At 42.2% G+C, this 19,462-nt stretch overlaps 1 long non-coding RNA gene across 1 annotated transcript; it reads right to left on the reverse strand.

Annotated features, from left to right (window-relative positions):
• Positions 1 to 11,371: 11,371 nt before the first annotated feature.
• Positions 11,372 to 18,109, reverse strand: LOC116094737. The gene is made up of 3 exons (XR_004120281.1): positions 18,023 to 18,109; positions 13,703 to 13,835; positions 11,372 to 11,647 (listed from the first exon to the last, which is right to left on the reverse strand). It is a non-coding gene; the product is annotated as an uncharacterized LOC116094737 (long non-coding RNA).
• Between the last annotated feature and the right edge of the window lie 1,353 nt (positions 18,110 to 19,462).

The following is a 19,462-nucleotide window of genomic DNA, read 5'->3' on the forward strand; positions in this document are numbered from 1 at the left end:
AAAAAAAAAAAAAGAAAGTGACTAATAAACTTTCTATTTCCGAAATACTAACTGGCAGGCACTAAAGAAGCACTTTATAGCTCTGACTCATGTGGATATACAACCCAAGTAAATATTCTTCTTACACTATATCGTAGACAAATAGGGACACAAAGAGCTACAAAGCCCCTTAAAAACAATGACTAGAGCTGTGGTTCAAATTCAAGTAGTTGGGCTGCAGTAATGGCTTCAACATTACTGTTCTCAGATACCTTGATCTCTGCTATGAGCTTTCTCAAGTTATGTCATGGGGTCCTGGGGAGAAGTGGACTGATAGGAGAGGTATTTTTTTCTTCTCCTGGACTTCTTCAGTTTCCTCCACACATGAAAAACCCTTCCTTTTCCCAAGGCTGTATACATAGAACCTGAGTTTCTGACAAATCCCACATATTCATCATTTTACAATGTATTTCAATAACCTGGGCAATTTCAGTCACACTGAGCAATTCATACATGAAGCAAATATTTATGGGATACTTACTGTGAACCAGAAGTTGCTATGAAAACATGTATATCATTGGTGGATAAAAGAGACTACACACCTGCCTGTGTATAAGTTAGATTTACAGGATCTTTACAGTGAACTAGAAGCTACTATAAGAATCTAGACGCAGGGGTTTGTTTTGGTTTTTGGTTTTTTGTTTGTTTGTTTTTATTTTTATTTTACTTTTTTCTTTTTTGGAGGGGAAATTGAGAAATGAGATATTGTATGATATGGAAATAAAGAAAATATCTAATAAAAAAAGCAAAAAAAAAAAAAGAAAGAAAAGAAAAGAAAAAGAGAAGGGAACTAGGTAACAACAACAATAGCATAACATGTTCCCTGAAGGTAAAGGAATTTAATTAAAATCCAAATTATTCTGATCGCTCTAAGGCTCTATAGACATCCATGCTACTCCTTCTGCTCAGAAAATTTAGGTCAAACAGTTAAGTTGGAGTCATCTTTCTCTAAGTCATTCGTCATTCTCATTCCCCATTTCCCATTTTCACTTGTCACAGTTGGAGCTCTGTATCACCAATTTCCCAGTGAGAGGCAGCTATTTTCATCAGCCTACCTCTCGAATGCCTTTGATTTCTCTTTTCCACACTTTACTCACATGACACTGGTAGGAAGCGAAACTGAAGGTGATGTAAAAACTCAAAATGCATTACCTGGGGAGTAAGTATGAGAGCGAGTTGGGCACTGGCATCTAAGGGGGAAGAAAACAGGAAAATATAAACAGAAACAGGAAACCAAAAGTGAGAAGCCTTTAAGTAACTCCCCCAGGACATTCTAGTTTAGAATGGGGCATTGTAGTTAGAAACTTGGTGGCAGCTGGCATAGAGTAAAACAGAAAACAACAAAGCCACAAACCCAAAGACAAAAGCCAACCCATCACTATCTTTTTGACACTTTAGATACTCTTTTTCATGAGGTTATTTATTCAAGCTCTATTTGACCAAAGCCTGCAAGCAGCTAAGAGGAGCATGTTGAAGGTCCACACTCATGGGGCCCTGGACTGTGAGGTTCCAACCCTGACAGGTCAGGAGCTTGATTGAACCATGTGACTCTTCCACTCAACTCTCAGCCCTGGAACATTCTATGTAATTTTCTGACATCTTCAAGGACTTTAATTTATCTTCAAACTGGCACTGCATGTGTTCCTTTAGAAGCACCCAGACACTGGCTTTTCAGATCAGCTACTCACATCCCACCACTCCATCCTCTATGAAAGCCTTGGGCTGTGTGAGCTGGTCCTGTCTCTACAGCACACACACCTAGAACATTCTCCTTCCTGAAGACTGGCACCTATGCACCTTCTACATTCTCTTTTCTGCAAACATCTCCCCCTTCCCTGCCACATCAACTATTTCTTGGACAGTCCATCTCTCTGGCTTCATTTTCCCCTTTCATTTGTTTCTCTTTATGGCTCAGAGGATCTCCCCTTAGTGGTAAGTCACCAAATACTTTACTGCATAGCCTCCTCCCTACTATTACAAAATTCACATCTAGAATTCAAACATACAGGGAGGGAAAAGATAAAGGGAGAAAAAGGTAATTCCTTACCCTGGATCTCCGAACTTTCTGAGGTCAAGACAAAACATAAAGCAAGGCTGACACCTAGTGGCTACCTACTTGCTGCAGGGGCTTACCTTAAACTAAGGACAAAAACAAGAGAAACAAAGGAAGATATTCGAAATCAATGAAGGGGGCATGGCTGCCTCTTCCCATCCTTTCATGTTATTTTAAGTTCTAAGGCTAATTAATTCACTTCTACCCTTTATCTGAAGGTTTTGCCTAGCCCTCTTTTCCCTTCTGCGGATGTTCACCTGGGTTGATTTCCTCAGCTCCCTCCTCACTATCCTATGTAATTAATTAATGAACTAATTACTTAATTAATGTCTGGACCCCTCAGGCTTGCTCATCCTGTGCTTCTAGCCCTGGTCTCTATTTCCAGGCTGTTTCTTTACAGTCTAGCACACTTCTGGCCCCAGCAATCGAGTCACAGCTTCCAGGCTGGATTTTACTTTGGTATTGGAGCTCTGGCAGTCTTAATAACTTGTCCACAATAGGCCAATTGTCCTCAATAGGCCAATTAAAGAGCCAGGAAAGCCAAAGGCAGAGAGAAATGTATTCACTGTGGCTGTACCAGGAAGGGAGTCTGACATAAGGTATAGGTTTAAACGGAGGAGTGGAGAGACGGCTCACCAGTTCAGAACACGTACCGCTCTTCCAGTAGGCAAGGAATGTTTTCTTTGGGTTCCAAGACTCCCTGCTCACGTGGATTATCTCTTCCTTCTCCTTTCCCACTCTGCCCAAGCCTTCCACACTGACGTTTGTTCCTGGGCTGCCTTCAGGCACTTTTCCTTCTCCCTTATCCTTTATGGTCTCACATACCAAGCCCTGGATATCTCTCCACTTACCTCTCAGTCTTTGTCATTCTGCTTTCACTGTCATTTCTCATTCAGATGTTTACTAGTTATCAAACTGGCTTCTCGGCTGCATTTTTGTTAGCTCTCTTCCGCAGTGTAGTCAGGGGCATTTTCCCTATGACCTCACTTCTTTAAAGCTTCTTCCATGGCAAATAAAGTTCAGACCCAGCCCTGCCTGCTTGGCTCCTTATCTTGCTCCATCTCTGGGGTTTAGCTGCTAAAAAATTAACAGTCTCTCTTTTCTCCTCACTTCACTACCTCCCTCCCTTCAACATCATGAATTTTGCCTTGGATATTTCCTTGTTTAGAATCCACTTTCCTACTCTTCCCCTTTCTTCTCAATAAGTATATTCTTTCCTGTCAGTTCTGCAGTACTCTTCTGAGGCCCCAGCCAGGAACCTTTTCTCCGTGACCCAATGCACTGCACTTCCTAACTAAAACTGTTTCCAGGGGCTGGAGAGATGGCTCCATGCTTAAGATGGCTGCTAGTCCAGAGGACTTGGGTTGGATTCCCAGGACCCACAAGGAGGCTCACAACCCTCTGCAAAGTCAGCACCAATGCCCTCGAGTTCTCTCCAGGCACACACAAGGTGACGTTCATACAAGTAGGCGAGACACCCACACACGTAAAATAAACTGCTTCAAAACTCACTCCCTACTTCTTTTTCCACTCCACTTCCCACTGGCACCCGAGTGCTGACATAACTGCATTCACCCTGAACTCCTTTTGCAGGTCTTCTCAAGCCCCTTAGATATTGATGTAGATATCAATAGAGTGGAAATGTAGTTCCCCCCGAGTTTCTTGGCCATGGAACTCTTTTATCACAGGGCATCCTGAGATTTGAGTGCTTCGGGGTGAGAGACATATGACACAATTTACCATTTCATTATAGGCTGGGAAGCAAGGACTGAAAAGTCAAAGTTCAACCCATGGCTGTTCCGTTGCTTAGCTGTATAACATCAAGCAACTTAATTTTCACATTTTGTTTCTGCTAGAGGATACTTAGTATGCAGGAGTTGTCACAAAGATTATTTACTGCTCCAACAGTTCGTGCGCAGTATATGCTTCCTGGTACATATCAACTGTCTTCCTACTCATGTCTCAGTCTTTACTGACTCCTAGGAAGGCATGCCCAGACTCTACTATTCAGCCCTGGCACTACACTCTGTCCTGGTGAGACTCCTCCTGCTGGCAGACTCCTCTCCAGTCCCTGTCCTTTCCCTGTCTCATATCAGCTTCCATTTCCCAGGCTGACACTTGCACTCAGCCTTTCTGGAAGGAAATCGGATCAGGCAAGGTAACTTCTTGTAGTCTTTTTCCTTTTCACAACCCATTTCTTGAGACCTTCAACAGATGCCTTATTGGATCCTTAAACAGTCTGAGCTCACCAGCCTTACACTGCTGTATTCTCAGAAAGGATCAGTTTCTGATTGTGTATACACCTAGACCCAGTATACTCACATTGCTTGTTTGATATATTGTTTTAGCAACAATGTCAAGTTCTACACTACCTGTCACACTGTGGGAGCAGGGCAGCTTTTCTGGGAATATTAGCTTAATGGTAGCTATGCCATAATTGCATCATCCTGTCCTACCATGGTATAACGTCCAGCCCAGCCCAGCACATACTGTGGCATCTGCTTTTGTGAAGTCTGCAAATCTCACGATTCCAATTGCCTGCCTGGTACACACAGGGGTTGCCAAGTACTGTGGCATCCTTGGTGCAGCCTGTACTCATCCTGTGCTCTGGAGATGCCTCAGGATGTGTGACCCAAGGTCATGCACCATACAGCTGTAACCATGGCAGTTTTTGTCCTCTAGCTGTTCCACACCCATTGCCTGCCAATCCTGGCAGATGGACTCCAGGAGGAAAACATCTGTCTCCAACTCAATCTGCAAGGTCACTTGACTCAGCTTTAGCCCATTTCCCAGGAGTCAGAACTAGCTGCCAATGCTGAAATAGCCTTGGTAGCAAGAACTCCATAGAGCCTTGTATACACTTTTAAAGCCTTGCATTAAAAAAAAAAAAAGCCTAAAATCGACCACCCAAAATCCCCAGAGCAAGTCTTTGAGCTTTGACTTCTAGATGAACAGTTTTGATAAAGTTCTCAAGACGCCTTTAGCCGCACGTGGATACTTAGAACTATCAATTGGCAGGACTCAGCGGAATGCATGCCCCAGTTTAAGAAAGATGCCCGAGTCCTAGGAATCTAATTATAACTTTATCCAAAACCGTTAACAATCCAGTATTTTTATTAATTATCATGAGCTTTCCTTGCAACTTCTAAAAGCAATCCTATAAAAATGGAAGCACTAAATAAGTAACCCCCAGCCCAGCTCCCGATTCCAAACTGCTATTGACTGGGAGTGACAGATCAAAAAGAGCATGGTGTGCCCATGGATGGGGAGGATTAACATAGTAAATATGTCAATCCTACCAAAAATAATCTATAAATTCAATGCAATGCCCATCAAGATTCCAACACAGTTCTTCACAGACATTAAAAGAGCAATTCTCAATATCATATGGAAAAACAAAAAACCCAGGAGAGTAAAACCAATACTTAACAAATAAAAGAACTTCTGGGGGAATCACCATCTCTGACCTCAAGCTGTACTACAGAGCAATAGTGATAAAAACCACATGATATTGGTACAGAGACAGACAGATCCATCAATGGAATCCAATTGAAGACCCAGAAATAAGCCCACCACACTTATGGACACTTGATCTTTGACAAAGAAGCCAAAAAACATACAGTGGAAAAAGGAAAACATCTTCAAGAAATGATGCTGGTCTAACTGGTGGTCTGTATGTAGAAAACTGAAAACAGATCCATATTTATCCCTTTGCACAAAGCTCAAGTCCAAGTGGATCAAGAATCTCAACATAAAACCAGATACACTGAATCGAACAAAAGAGAAAGTGGGAAAGAGTCTCAAACTCATTGGCACAGGGGGGAATTTCCTAAATAGAACTCCAATGGCTCAGGCTCTACGATCAATTGATAAACGGGACCTCATGAAACTGGAAGGCTTCTGTAAGGCAAAAGGTGCAGTCAATAGGACAAATCAGCAACCTACAGAATGGAAAAGATCTTCACTAACACCACATCTAATAGATATATATCTCCAATATATATAAAGAACTCAAGATGCTAACCCTCAACCACCAATTAAAAAATGGGATACAGAGTTAAACACAGAATTCACAACAGATGCATCTAAAATGACTTAGAAGCACTTAAAGAAATGTTCAAAGTCCTTAGACATCAGGGAAATGCAAATCAAAACAACCCTGAGATTCCACCTCATATAGTCAGAATGGCTAAAATCAAAAACTCAGGTGACAACAGATGCTGGAGAGGATGTAGAGAAAAAGGAACACTTCCCCATTACTAGTGGTATTGGAAACTGGTACAACCACTCTGGAAATCAATCTGGCAGTTTCTCGGAAAATTAAAAATAAAACCTATGTGAAGACCCAACTATTCCATTCTTGGTCAAATATGCAAAAGATCCTCCACCATGCCACAGGGGCACATGCTCACATGCTATATTCATAACAGCCTTATTTGTGATAGCTAGAAGCTGGAAACAACTCAGATGTTCCACAATGGGAGAAGAGATATAGAAAATGCTGTACATTTTACACAATGGAATACTGAGTAGTATTAAGAATGAGAGTATTGTGTGTTTTGCAGGCAAATTTCATCTTGAGGGAGGTAACCCAGACCCAAAGGATGTCCATTGTATATATTTATTAATAAGTTGATATTAGCCTAAAAGTACAGAATACCTAGGGTACACCCCACAGAGTTTAAGAACTTTATCAAGCAAAAAGGCCAATGACGATGCTTCAATCCCACTTGGTAGGGGGAAGAAAATAATCACAGGAAGCAGAGGGAAGGATTTGGGCTGGAGAGGGAGGGGGAATGGAAAAGGGGATCAGGGTCACGTATGGGGAAGACAGACAGGAGAGAAGCCCAAAGCACCAGCAGAATGAATGGAAATATGCAGCCTCAGAGGATGGGAGATGGAGAGACCTGGGAGGTGAGAGACTCTCAGGACTCAATGGGTATGACCTTAGCCAAAATGCCCAAGGGTGGGGAGACAAAACTAGAAGAGTCTGCCTCCAGTAGATAGGCAGGCTCTCAAGAGGAAGCATGGTGTAGGCTGTCCTTCGAGGCCTAACCACCAGCTGACAGAGACAGAAGCAGATACTTACACCCAACCAATGGACTGAAGTTGGGGAAGCCTATGGCTGAATTAGGAGAAGGATGGAAAATGCAGGAGAGCAACCCCATAGGAGGACCACCAATCTTAACTAACCTGGGCCTCTGGGAGCTCCCAGACAGAGGCAGCACATAGAACTGGTATGAGCCTCCTCGACCCCACACACATATACAACAGAGGACTGCCTCGTCTAAACTCAGTGGGAGAAGATGAGCCTAATCCTTGATAGACTTGAGGCTTGAGGGAGAGGGGAGGCCTGGTTGTGGGAGATCCTCCTCACAGAGACGGGGGGATAGGGGAGGGAGGAGGAATGGAATGAGGAACTGTGGGAAGGAGAGGACAGGAAGGGGCAGCAATGGCTGGATTGTAAATAAAAAGAGCATGATGGTCACTTTCTTTATAAAAAACTGTAGCGTGAAGTAGTTATAAAGTAGACAGTAAACCCCTACAGATTCTCTGACCCAAGCTCCAAAATCTCTCCATCTAGCTCACTAAGTTTCTATGGTGGGCTGGAACTCAGTTGAGTTGCTGCGGCATGAAGGAAAACACCACACAATCTTAGCTTAGAATCAAAAGGCAACACAATCACTGAGTGCAACACCTAGCACCCTAATGTATAAGCCATTCTAAGTTAAATCCTCCAGTAACGGATCCCAATGGATCCGCCATTTGAACTGAGGTCTCCACTATCTACATTTTAGCCTCTATGCTCTCCTCTATCGGCTAAGTCTCCTCTTCATTCTGCTGTCCTTTTCTCTAACCCGGAAGTCCTGCCTACTTGCCCGGTGATTGGTTCCTTGAAATCTTTATTCATTAGGGGAAGGTTCACTTGAAGTCATACCACAAAGTCACATGGCACAACAAACCTTATGCGAGAGATTTATCTGGAAAGACATAAGTGGGTGGCTGCCTCTGCTTCAAACAGAAAGTGCAACAACCTGAGGAGAAGGCAGGGTTTCTTTTGTGTGGGGGATGGGGGAGGGGCGGTTTTCCAAGGTGAGCTGGGATTGGTGGATTTTTTTTTTTTTTTTGACCGAATCTTGAGGCAAGCTCAGGGATTGGTGGAATTCTCTGGCTTTGTTTTGAGGCTTTTCCCCCTGTAGGGCAGAGCTTGGCTGCCTGCTTCTAGAGATGTTGGAAATGGACCCTTACTGCTAAGAGTGCCTGGAGATCCCAGCCAAGTACTCAGTAGGCCCGACCCTGCTTAGCTTCCAAGATCAGACAAGATCTGGCCTGTTCAGGACTTGCAGCCAACCACTGAACTGAGCACTAGGTTCCCAGTGGAGGAGTTAGAGGTTGGACTGAATGAGCTGAAGGGGTTTGCAACCCCATAGGAAGAACAGTAATATCAGGCAACCAGAGCCTTCCTCCAGAACACCCAGGAACTAAACCACCAACCAAAGAATACACGGGGAGGGACCCATGGCTCCAGATGCATATGTAGCAGAGGATGGCCTTGTTGGACATCAATAGAGGGAGAGGCCCTTGGTCCCGTGAAGGCTCAATGGCCTAGTGGGCAAGGAAGAGAGCACACATCCAAAGGTCAGGGTCCCAAATGTTCTCCGGCGATATCCAGGGAACCAAAATGGCAGCCTCCTCAAAAAAAAAAAAAAAAATTGGTCCGGGTCATGAGTCCACCTTGACCCCACAAGTAACCAGAAAGGTCTGAGTATCTTAATCTGGGGTTCCTTGATGGTAGAGGGGAGGGGACCCATGATGATCGATGAACAGATATGACAAATATGACAGAGGAGGTGACGAAAGTTATGTACTAAGGAGGGGACTCCCTCAGATGTAGCTCAAAGACCCTATGCCTGCACAGTGTCCCAGGGATGGAGAAGGCAATCTGGAGCCTATCCCTGGTTCCAGATCCTGAAAGAACAGCCTAGGAAACGAGCCCCTATGTCAGATACTGGGATGAATCCAAACCAAAAGTGAGAAAAACAAAAACAAAAAAACAAAAAAACGAGCTAAGACAAGAAGATAGAAAAGATGTCTGCACTCTCACGTTCCAAGGAAACCCAAAGTGAAAGCGTGTCGGTTGCCAGGAAGAGCAGACAAAGACAAAGAAACAGAATAGATGACAGAAGAATGCTCACCCTCCCACCAAGACCAAAAATGAAAGTACATTGGTCACTGGGACAAATAGTCAAAAAAAGACAAGATGGAAATGAGGTCTGCATGCTCACCTTTGTGCGGCCCACAACATAATACACTAAGGGGCTACCTCACTGAAGAAGCAACTGAAGGGGGCGAAGCAGCAACAGCACTAGCAGAGCAAATCAGGCCAAACCCTGAGCATAGTCCTTGTAGCAACAAGCAAAAAATTAAACCCCAAGAAAAGGAGGTTCGAAAGTAGCCACGAAATGAGGATAATGTAGTCTGCCCCAGATGTTGCCTGTGCCCTGGACTACTCACTGCTCAACCCAACCTGCCCTTGGGGGTTGGGGATGAGGTGGCATGGAATCAATGACACATACTCTGGGAGCAGGTGAGAAACACCACAGCAAGCTCATCTGAAACCTGCTGCAAGCTCCTTTAATACCCTCCACCCCCACCCCATTATTCCCAGGAAAGCATCTCTTCTAAACAGCAGTTCCTGATTGGCTGGTATCTTCTGCTTCAGCAATACTTGATCTCTCAGGCAGTCTTCAATTAGGGCCTCCTGCATGGCACCCAGTGTTTTACATTTATTTAGAGGGGGACACTGCTGTTGCTCCTACAGGGAGTCAGAGGGAAGTCCAGCCTGGTCTACAGAGTGAATTCCAGGACTACACAAAGAAGCCCTGTCTGAAAAAAAAAAAAAAAAAAAGGAGGGCAAGAGAAAAAGAGAGAGACAGAGAGAGAGAAAGGGGGGGAGAGAGATTGGTTTAGAGCTAAATGGAAGGACTGGATTGAACTGAACCATTGCTGTTCTCCAAGCCTCATTTAAGGGTAAAATTTGTCTGAGTGCCCCTGAGGATTTTTGGAACACCTAAAAACAAACAGTTTATTGTTTTACAACCAGAAAACCATTGTTTTACAACATTCCCTCAGAGGGCACATGGCAATTTGAAACAATTTCAACAGCTTTCCAGACATGTCTTCATAGTAGACTGTGGAGGAGAGATTAGGAAGAGCAGCATGATTGGTTGCTGCAGAAGCTGATAGTGTCAGGACTGTAATGAGTTACTATAGCTATTTTGCTGAAGATATAGATTCAAATGTTAAGCACTCTGACCCCATCCTAGCCTGCTAAAAGCAATGGCAGTGACCATGGATGAAGAGCATAAAAATTTTACATACCACAATATGGGTTTTTTTTGTTCCTCGTGTGAAGAATACTATGAGCTAGCCTTCCTTCCTCTAATAAGCTCTCTGTCTTTAGAGATGCTAAATCCCCTGTCTAGACTGAGTTCACAGTAGAGAACAGGCTTTTGGGAGAAGCATGTTCCTGTTGTGTGTGCCCAAGCTGAGGGAGGCACATCAGGAAAAGGACAGCAGGAATGGGAGACATGAGGGTCCATTCTGCTGTCGGTATCCAACTGACCACTTGCTTTGTAAATGTCTTATATTCTTTATCCCTTGCTTTCTCTTTCTCGCATCAAATCCTCGATGCTTGATCTATCTCCCTGTCTCAAGAGTACAAGAACTAAACTTGATGTTGGGTGCTGAGTAGGGAAACAGCAGTCCTCCACACAACACTTGTGTACTGTCTCATAGGCTCTTAGTTCCTTGCTTGACTCTTCCGGACTCTTGGAGACAGATCAGGATCTCTCCTCTTCTTACTCACTGCTCCTCTGAACTTGGACATCGGATGGTTGGACCTTGCACTCTCCAAATCAGGAACAAATGGTATGTAAGGCAAACAGGATGAATGTACTCCTGCCACAGGGGACATCTTAGCTCCTCCTTACAGACCTCTAGACCTTCCACATCTACACTGTTCCCCAAGAGGCCAAGCCTCAATTGAGAATCTCCATGAGGTTCCCAATTTTATAGCTCACAGCATCTGATGGCTGACTGACCCTTGTGAAGACCAATGGTAGAAGGCTGGCTGGGCAGATGATGGCATCATAAGCCTATGAATATAGAGCAGACAAAGTCATTCCTACCATAATCCTACCCACCCCTCTGTTCAACTGAGTAGACAATTTCAACCAGTCTTTGCCCCTCCTCTATAAAATATGCAGTACTGCCTTCCCTGATTCTTCATTTGCTTGTTTTATTCCAAGTTAATTCGATCTATTTCTTTATTTTTCTCTTCATAACTTTTGTTGAGTTAGGAGTCTCTGAACATAGCCTTGGAGATCAGTCCAAGACTATGTCAGTCCAAGACAAGATCTAAAGATCAGTCATGCTTCCAGCTCACAGAGTTCTACCTTCCTCTGCCTTGGAGTGATGAGATTCAAGACTTGCAGCATGACACCTGGTTTCCTTTCATTGTTCTTTTAGCATAATTTCTTATTTTATTCATGTCTAAGAGAAAGAGAGAGTGAGAGAGAATCATAGGTTATAATTCAGTATCTTCAGTAACTGTGATTAGCCACCATGTAGACAACCCCACCATGTGTAAATTTGTGTAAGATAAAGCAAGATAGTAACCATATAATATCCACTTACTTCCACTAAGCCCTCTGATTTTCATCACATCTCTCTCTTTTAAAAATTAGACTCAGGAGCACCAACAGCACTCCAGGGTGTTTTATTGGTTTCATTATCCTTTCCTAAATGTTCTCTTTTGTTTGGATTCTGATTCACAGTCACACGAGACAGAAATGACCTTTAAGTTCATCATCTTCTGATCTCTTTGCCTTGTTTTATTGTTGTTGTTCTCTGTGCTTGCTATCCTCTAGATAACTGGGGTATGAATTCAATTTACATGTGGAGAAATAATTGGTAGGAGGCTTTTCTGATCTAGAGAATACACTTGAAATAAAATGAAAATCCTAACAAGGATAAGAGGCGAACAAGAGGTGAACAGGAGGCAGACAGCAGGCAAGACATAGACAGGAGCTGTACAGGATGTGGACAGGAAATGAACAGGTCATGTACAGGAGTTGGATAAAAGATGGACAGGTGGTAGACAAGCAGACAGGATGTGGATAGGAGGTGGGCAGGAGGTGGAGAAGAGGTGGACAGAAGGTAGGGAGTACCAGGGCAGGAGGGAGAGATGAGGCAGACAGGAGATGGACATGAGGTGGATAGGATATGGACAGGAGGCAGACAGTAGTTTGACAGAAGGTGGACAGGATATGGACAGGAGGTAGACAGTAAAGTGAACAGGAGGTAGACAAGAGGTGCACAAGAAGTAGACAGTATGTGGACAAGAGATGGACATGAAGTGGACAGGATATGGACATGAAGTGAAGAGGAGATGGACAGAAGGTGGACACGAGGTAGACAGGATATGGGCCAGAAATGGACAGGATGTGGACAGGAGGTAGATAAGATATGGACAGGGCTGGAAAAATAATTGACAGGAGACAGGCATGAGGTGGACAGGAGATGGACAGGAGGTGGACAAGAGGTGAACTGGAGATGAACAGGAGTTGGGCAGGAGGCAGACAGGAGTTGGACACAAGATAGACAGGAGATGGACTGGAGACTAACCAGATATGAACAGGAGGCAGACAGTTGCCGGACAGGAGATGAGAGCATATATATGTGTGGCCTGGAAATAGATATCTGCCTGCCTCTGACTTTTGAGTGCTGGGATTAACCCTGTGCCATCATGCTTGGCTCATCTTTTATTATTTAAAGTTCTAGCTTTGGCCAGGCACCAGTGTTGGTGGTGGTGGCCTTTGTAGTTGTGGCAGGAGAAGACAGAACTCTGTGAGTTTGAGGCTAGCTTGTAGACAGAAGAAGTTCCAGGTCTGCCAGGGCTACAGAAAAAAGAAACCCTGTCTAGATATATAGCAAAATAAAACAAAAATAATTCTGGCTTCTATTTTATACAGACATATCCTTTCTAGTTCTATTGTCTGGAGAGCTTTGATCATGAAATCATGTGGGATTTTCTTAACAAAGTATCTGTGTTTTGTAACCCAGCTTTGACTGCTTTGTTTTCTTAAGGTCAGCAATTAGAGCTATAAATTTCATCAGTGCACATACATACTGGGGTGCCATCACAGTACACAAAATAAAGCAAGTTCTGGTGGTTATTGGAGGAAGTTGGATAGAAATAGAAGAGACTTGGGTGCCACTTTCAGTCTTTCTTGTCTCTCTCTCCTTCTTCACATGGTTGTTCAAAAGTTTTGAACTGTGATCCAGAATGTGTCTGGATAGCAGCTTCATAGTCAACACATACCCTCCATAAACAAAGACACAGAAAGACAGGCAGACAGACAGACAGGTAGACAGGCAGGTAGACAGACACACACACACACACACACACACATACACAGAGAGAGAGACAGAGACAGAGAAAGAGAGACAGAGACAGAGAAAGAGAGACAGAGACAAGGACAGAGACAGAGAGATTTGGAAATTAAACTATTAAAATAACAGAAAATGAAATAAAAAACACAATACCTTCCTGGAATTAGGAAAGAAATGGAAAACAACCAGGGTGTAGTGATGCACTCCTTTAATCCCATCATCGTGGAGGTAGGTAGATCTCTGAATTCAAAATCTGACTGGCGGATGGAACCCTTTTCCAAGAAATCTTGTTTCAAATAAATAAAAACTAAGTAAGGAACAATGCACATACATACGTACATACATATATACTTACACACATACAAACATATATACATATGTATACACACATACATACATACATACATACATACATACATTAAACAAATACTGAGAACTGAATGGCATGGAGCTGCCTTTGTTGCACCCAAATCACCACAGAGTTTGGATGCAACCTGCAGAACCTATCTCAATCATGTGCCTGCACTATCATACATACACACATTCTGGTGCCTGTTTTCACACCAGTGTACACAGACAGACAGATATGCATCTAGACTTTCACATGCATACACACTCACAGAAACATACACACAAACATACACACACAAGCTGGAGAGATGGCTCAACCATTAAGATTACTGACTGCTCTTCCAAAGGTCCTGAGTTCAATTCCCAGCAACCATATGATAGCTCATAACCATTTGTAATGGGATCTGATGCTCTCTTCTGGTGTGCCACATATAATCATATACATAAAATAAATAAATAATTCCTAAACACACACACAAATTAAACTTACAAGAAATCAAAAGTAGAGCCAGTCCCACAATACACAGAGGAAGCTCCACTCCCAAGTGCTTTAACACTTCCAGGATCAGAAGATCAGAGGTGAAGAGGACACAATATCTGCCCCAAAACTAAAAGTAACTGAGATCAGTGGGACGCGGGCACCCAAGAACTCTGCCCGACCAGTGGTACAGGATTCTTCATGCCTGGACTGGTGCCCTGAGAAGACCTTGGGCACAAATTCTACAGCCAGTCCACAACACCCAAAGGAAGCTCCACTCCTAGGCACTCTAACATGCTCAGGACAATAGTATCAAAAAATCCCAGGATCCCAGGAGCTTGGTCACATGAGGATATCAGGGTCCCTGAGGCAGCTTGACTCCAAGGAGCTCTGACATACTCAGGATCTCAGGATCACAGGATCCCAGAATCACAGGATCACAGAGACAGCTGAACTCTCAGGATTTCTGACATAACAAGGATTGCAGGAAGGACAGGCTGTAGTCAGATATAGTGAGGGCAGTTAGCACTAGAGATAATCAGATGGTGGGAGGCAGGCATAAGAACATAAGCAACAGAAACCAAGTTTACTTGACATCATCAGAATCCGATTCTCCCACCACAGCAATTCCTGGATACACCATCACACCAGAAAATCAAGATTCAGATCTGAAATCACTTCTCATGATGGTGATAGAGGACTTAAGAACATAAATAACTCCCTTAAAGAAATACAGGAGAACACAGGTGAACAGCTAGAAGCCCTTAAAGAGGAAACACAAAAATCTCTTAAAGAACTATAGGAAAACATAATCAAACAGGCAAAGGAAATGAACAAAATCATCCAAGACCTGAAAAATGGAGTTAGAAAGAATAAAGAAATCACAAAGAGAGACAACCCTGGACTTAGAAAACCTAGGAAAGAGATCAGGAATCATAGACTCAAGGATCATCAACAGAATACAAGATATAGAAGAGAGAATCTCAGGGGCAGAAGATACTATAAATACATTGACATAACATTTAAAGAAAATACAAAAAACACAAAGCTCCTAACCCAAAATATTCAGGAAATCCAGGACACAATGAGAAGACCAAGCCTGAGGATAATAGCTATAAAAGAGAGAGGAGATTCTCAAATTAAAGGGCCAGTAAATATCTTTAACAAAATTATAGAAGAAAACTTCCCTAACCTAAAGAAAGAGATGCCCATGAACATACAAGAAGCCTACAGAACTCCAAATAAACTGGACCAGAAAATAAATTCCTCCCATCACATAATAATCCAAACACCAAATGCACTAAACAAAGAATATTAAAAGCAGTAAGAGAAAAATGTCAAGTAACATATAAAGGCAGACCTATCAGAATTACACCAGACTTCTCATCAGAGACTGTGAAAGCTAAAAGATCCTGCAGACCCTACAAGAACACAAATGCCAGCCCAGACTACTATATCCAACAAAACTCTCAATTACCATAGATGGAGAAACGAAGATATTCCATGACAAAACCAAATTTACACAATATCTTTCCATAAATCCAGCCCTACAAAGGATAGAAAACACCAACACAAGGAGGGAAACTATACCTTAGAAAAAGCAGAAGATAATCTTTCAACAAACCAAAAAGAAGATGGTCACACAAACATAATTCCACCTCTAACATCAAAAACAACAGGAAAGTAACAATCACTTTTCCTTAATGTCTCTTAACATCAATGGACTCAATTCCCCAAAAAAGACATAGACTAACAGACTGGATATGTAAACAGGACCCAGCATTTTGCTGCACACAGGAAATGTACCTCAGTGGCAAAGAAAGACACTACCTCAGAGTAAAAGGTTGAAAAACAATTTTCCAAGCAAATGGTCCCAAGAAACAAGCTGGAGTAGACATTCTAATATCGAATAAAATCAACTTTCAGCCAAAAGATACCAAAAAAAGATAAGGAAGGACACTTCATGCTGGTCAAAGGAAAAATCTGCCAAGATGAACTCTTAATTCTGAACATCTGTGCTCCAAATGCAAGGGCATCTACATTCATAAAAAAAACTTTACTAAAGCTCAAAGCACACAATGCACCCCACACAATAATACTGAGAGACTTCAACACCCTACTCTCAGCAATGGATCATGGAAACAGAAACTAAACAGAGATACAGTGAAACTAACAGAAGTTATGAACCAAATGGATCTAACAGATATTTATAGAGCATTTCATCCTAAAGCAAAAGAATACACCTTCTCCTCAAAATCTCATGGTACCTTTTCCAACACTGACAATATAATTGGTCACAAAACAAGTATCAACAGATACAAGAAGGTTGAAATAATCCCACACACTCTACCAAATCACCATGGAGTAAAGCTGATCTAAAATACCAACAAAAACAACGGAAAGCCCACAAACATGTGGAAGCTGAACAATGTTCTTCTCAATGATAACTTGGTCAAGGAAGAAATAAAGAAAGAAATTAAAGACTTTTTGGAATTCATTGAAAATGAAGACACATCATATGTTAACATATGGAACACAATGAAAGCAGTGCTAAGAGGAAAACTCATAGCTCTGAGAGCCTCCAAAAAGAAACTGAAGAGACCTTACACTAGCAGCTTGACAGCACACTTGAAAGCTCTAGAACAAGAAGCAAATACACCCAAGAGGAATAGAGAGCTGGAAGTAATAAAACTCAGGGCTTTAACCAACCAAACAGACACAAACAAACAAACAATAAAACTATATGAATAATCAACAAAACCAGGAGCTGGTAATTTGAGAAAATCAACAAGATAGATAAACCCTTAGCCAGACTAACCAGAGGGCACAGAGACAGTATCCAAATTAACAACAAAGTATATCTTAAAATAATTATTCTGTTTGTTGAATATTAACAGTTAGCATATTAAAATCACCTACAAAAAAAAAAAAGAAATCAAAAGCAAATAAACTCTCTGGGATCAACATTCTGCTGCCTTTCTGGTTTATAGGTTTGGTTACATCAACTGAGATGGCAGTGAAGACACATGGTTCCTTCCATCTTGGTGGGATCAGAGAGAAGATGATTGCCATTCACATGATGGCTTTTCTCTTGGTAAGGTCAATGTACTATAAATCCACAGAATTAGAAATTCAAAAAAAACAAAAAGCAAAAAAAAAAAAAAGCATAAAACTTTCCTAGGATGAAAGAATGAAGGAAAGAGAGAGAAAGAGAGAAAGGAGGAAGGAAGGAAGGAAGGAAGGAAGGAAGGAAGGAAGGAAGGAAGGAAGGAGGGAAGAAAGCAGGCAGGCAGGCAGACAGGCAGACAGGCAGGTGATGCATGCCTTTGTTATCAGCACTGGGGAGGCAGAGGCAGAAGGTCTACTTCAGAAGCCAGCCAGGTATGCCTAGTATGTTTTGACTCCATGTAGGGAGACTTTGTAATAATTAAATGAATACAGAAAACCATATCCATCCAACCATACATGCACCCATGTATGGTGGTTCAGAGCACAAAGATGTTGGCTGCTAAAGCTTAGGAAAAATATTAAGGCTTAGGTGGGATGTTAAAGCCTGAAGAAAGTATTAAGCCCAAGATTGCATAATGAGGCCTAGGTAAAATGTTAAGTCTTAAGTAAGATTATTTAAAGGCTAGGTAACTTACCTGGCTCGCCTGCTGTTTTGTGGTTTACTAATATTATTAGAGAGCTTTCTCATACATTGTTTCTGCTGTTACTAGGAAATATTCTCATGCCCAAGTTGATTCTATATTCTATTGGGTCTGTGCCCTTGGGAACCAATCATTGTAGAAGTCAGTCAAACTGCTTTGTTGTATAGTTTATCCACAATAGGCTTGGACACTAATGACTTCCCAGCAGCATTTCCTAGACCTGTGTATAAGCTTTTAGGGTATTTATTTGTTTTTATAAGCTACCTCAGGGATGACACCTAAGAGAGATACTTGCACCAATATTTGTAATAAGACTTTGATTTTGAGTAGGGTTCAAGTAAAGTGGAAGTTCTCAAAGCCTTCCTGGGAACTGACATCTTACTTCACAGAAAGAGACTTGTACTTGGGAAACTGACATTCTGGTTGGCAAGTTAACACATGAATGTTCTATAAGGCAAGTTCCCTGCCACAGTTGAATAGCCCAACTAATGGGAGCAGGATGAGTGTCCAATAAAGATATATTCCTAAGGAAATCCCTATCCCTATTCCAGATTGGTGGAATAAGTTGATTCAGGTATTTAGACTTGTTATAAGTTGATGGATTTTAGACATTAAAAACCCTGCATGATCTTAACTCAAAGTCACAGTTCAGCTCCAGAACATGAACTGTGGTCCTGATTGAAAAGTCCTGGGGTGTTTTCAGTCCTGAACCCCATACTGGCCTACCTTCCTGATGGCCTGATTTTTGTTTCTTGTATGTGTGTGCTTGTGTGTTTGTGTGTTTGTTTGTGTGTGTGTGGAGGTTACATGCCTGCCTATCTCCCTTCCTGCCTCCCTCCCTACCTGCTTACCTGGCTCTCTTTCTGTCTGTGAATCCTGTGTGTATCTAATTATTCAGAAGCCAGATGAGTGGGTCAAATCTGCTGAAATTGGATTCGTCAGCTGACTGTTTTCTTCCCTGTGGGTGGTGGGACTCGACCCCGTGAAGGACAGAAGGATGATAACCAGCAGCAAAAACGGGCTATTTGTTAAGCTTCTGGCATTGACGTCATTTGTTAGAGTTATATCTAAGGAGCCTCTTCGTCACATGAAACAAAAACAAAGGTGGGGAAAACCATAGGTGTCTGCTAGAATTTTCCATTTTAAGTTAAAGATACTTGATTATCTCTAAGGCATACAGATAAAAGAAAAAAAAATATTTCCCGGAGATACTTAGAAATGAACAATGAACTTCAACCATCACCATTAACAAAAAACTCTGAGGAACAAAAACAAAAAAGCATGTTGGGATTGTACACTTTTTTTTTGTTGTTGTTCACTTGATCTGTGGCCACTTCCAGTGTCAGGAAAGGATGGGGTGAAAATCTCTAACATCTTTATCTATATCTTCAGTAAAATCGCTGCTGGTCTAGTAAGTCATTCAGTCTGCTCCCT

This window comes from Mastomys coucha, unplaced genomic scaffold (assembly GCF_008632895.1).
Source record: "Mastomys coucha isolate ucsf_1 unplaced genomic scaffold, UCSF_Mcou_1 pScaffold17, whole genome shotgun sequence".
Classification (NCBI taxonomy): domain Eukaryota; kingdom Metazoa; phylum Chordata; class Mammalia; order Rodentia; family Muridae; genus Mastomys; species Mastomys coucha.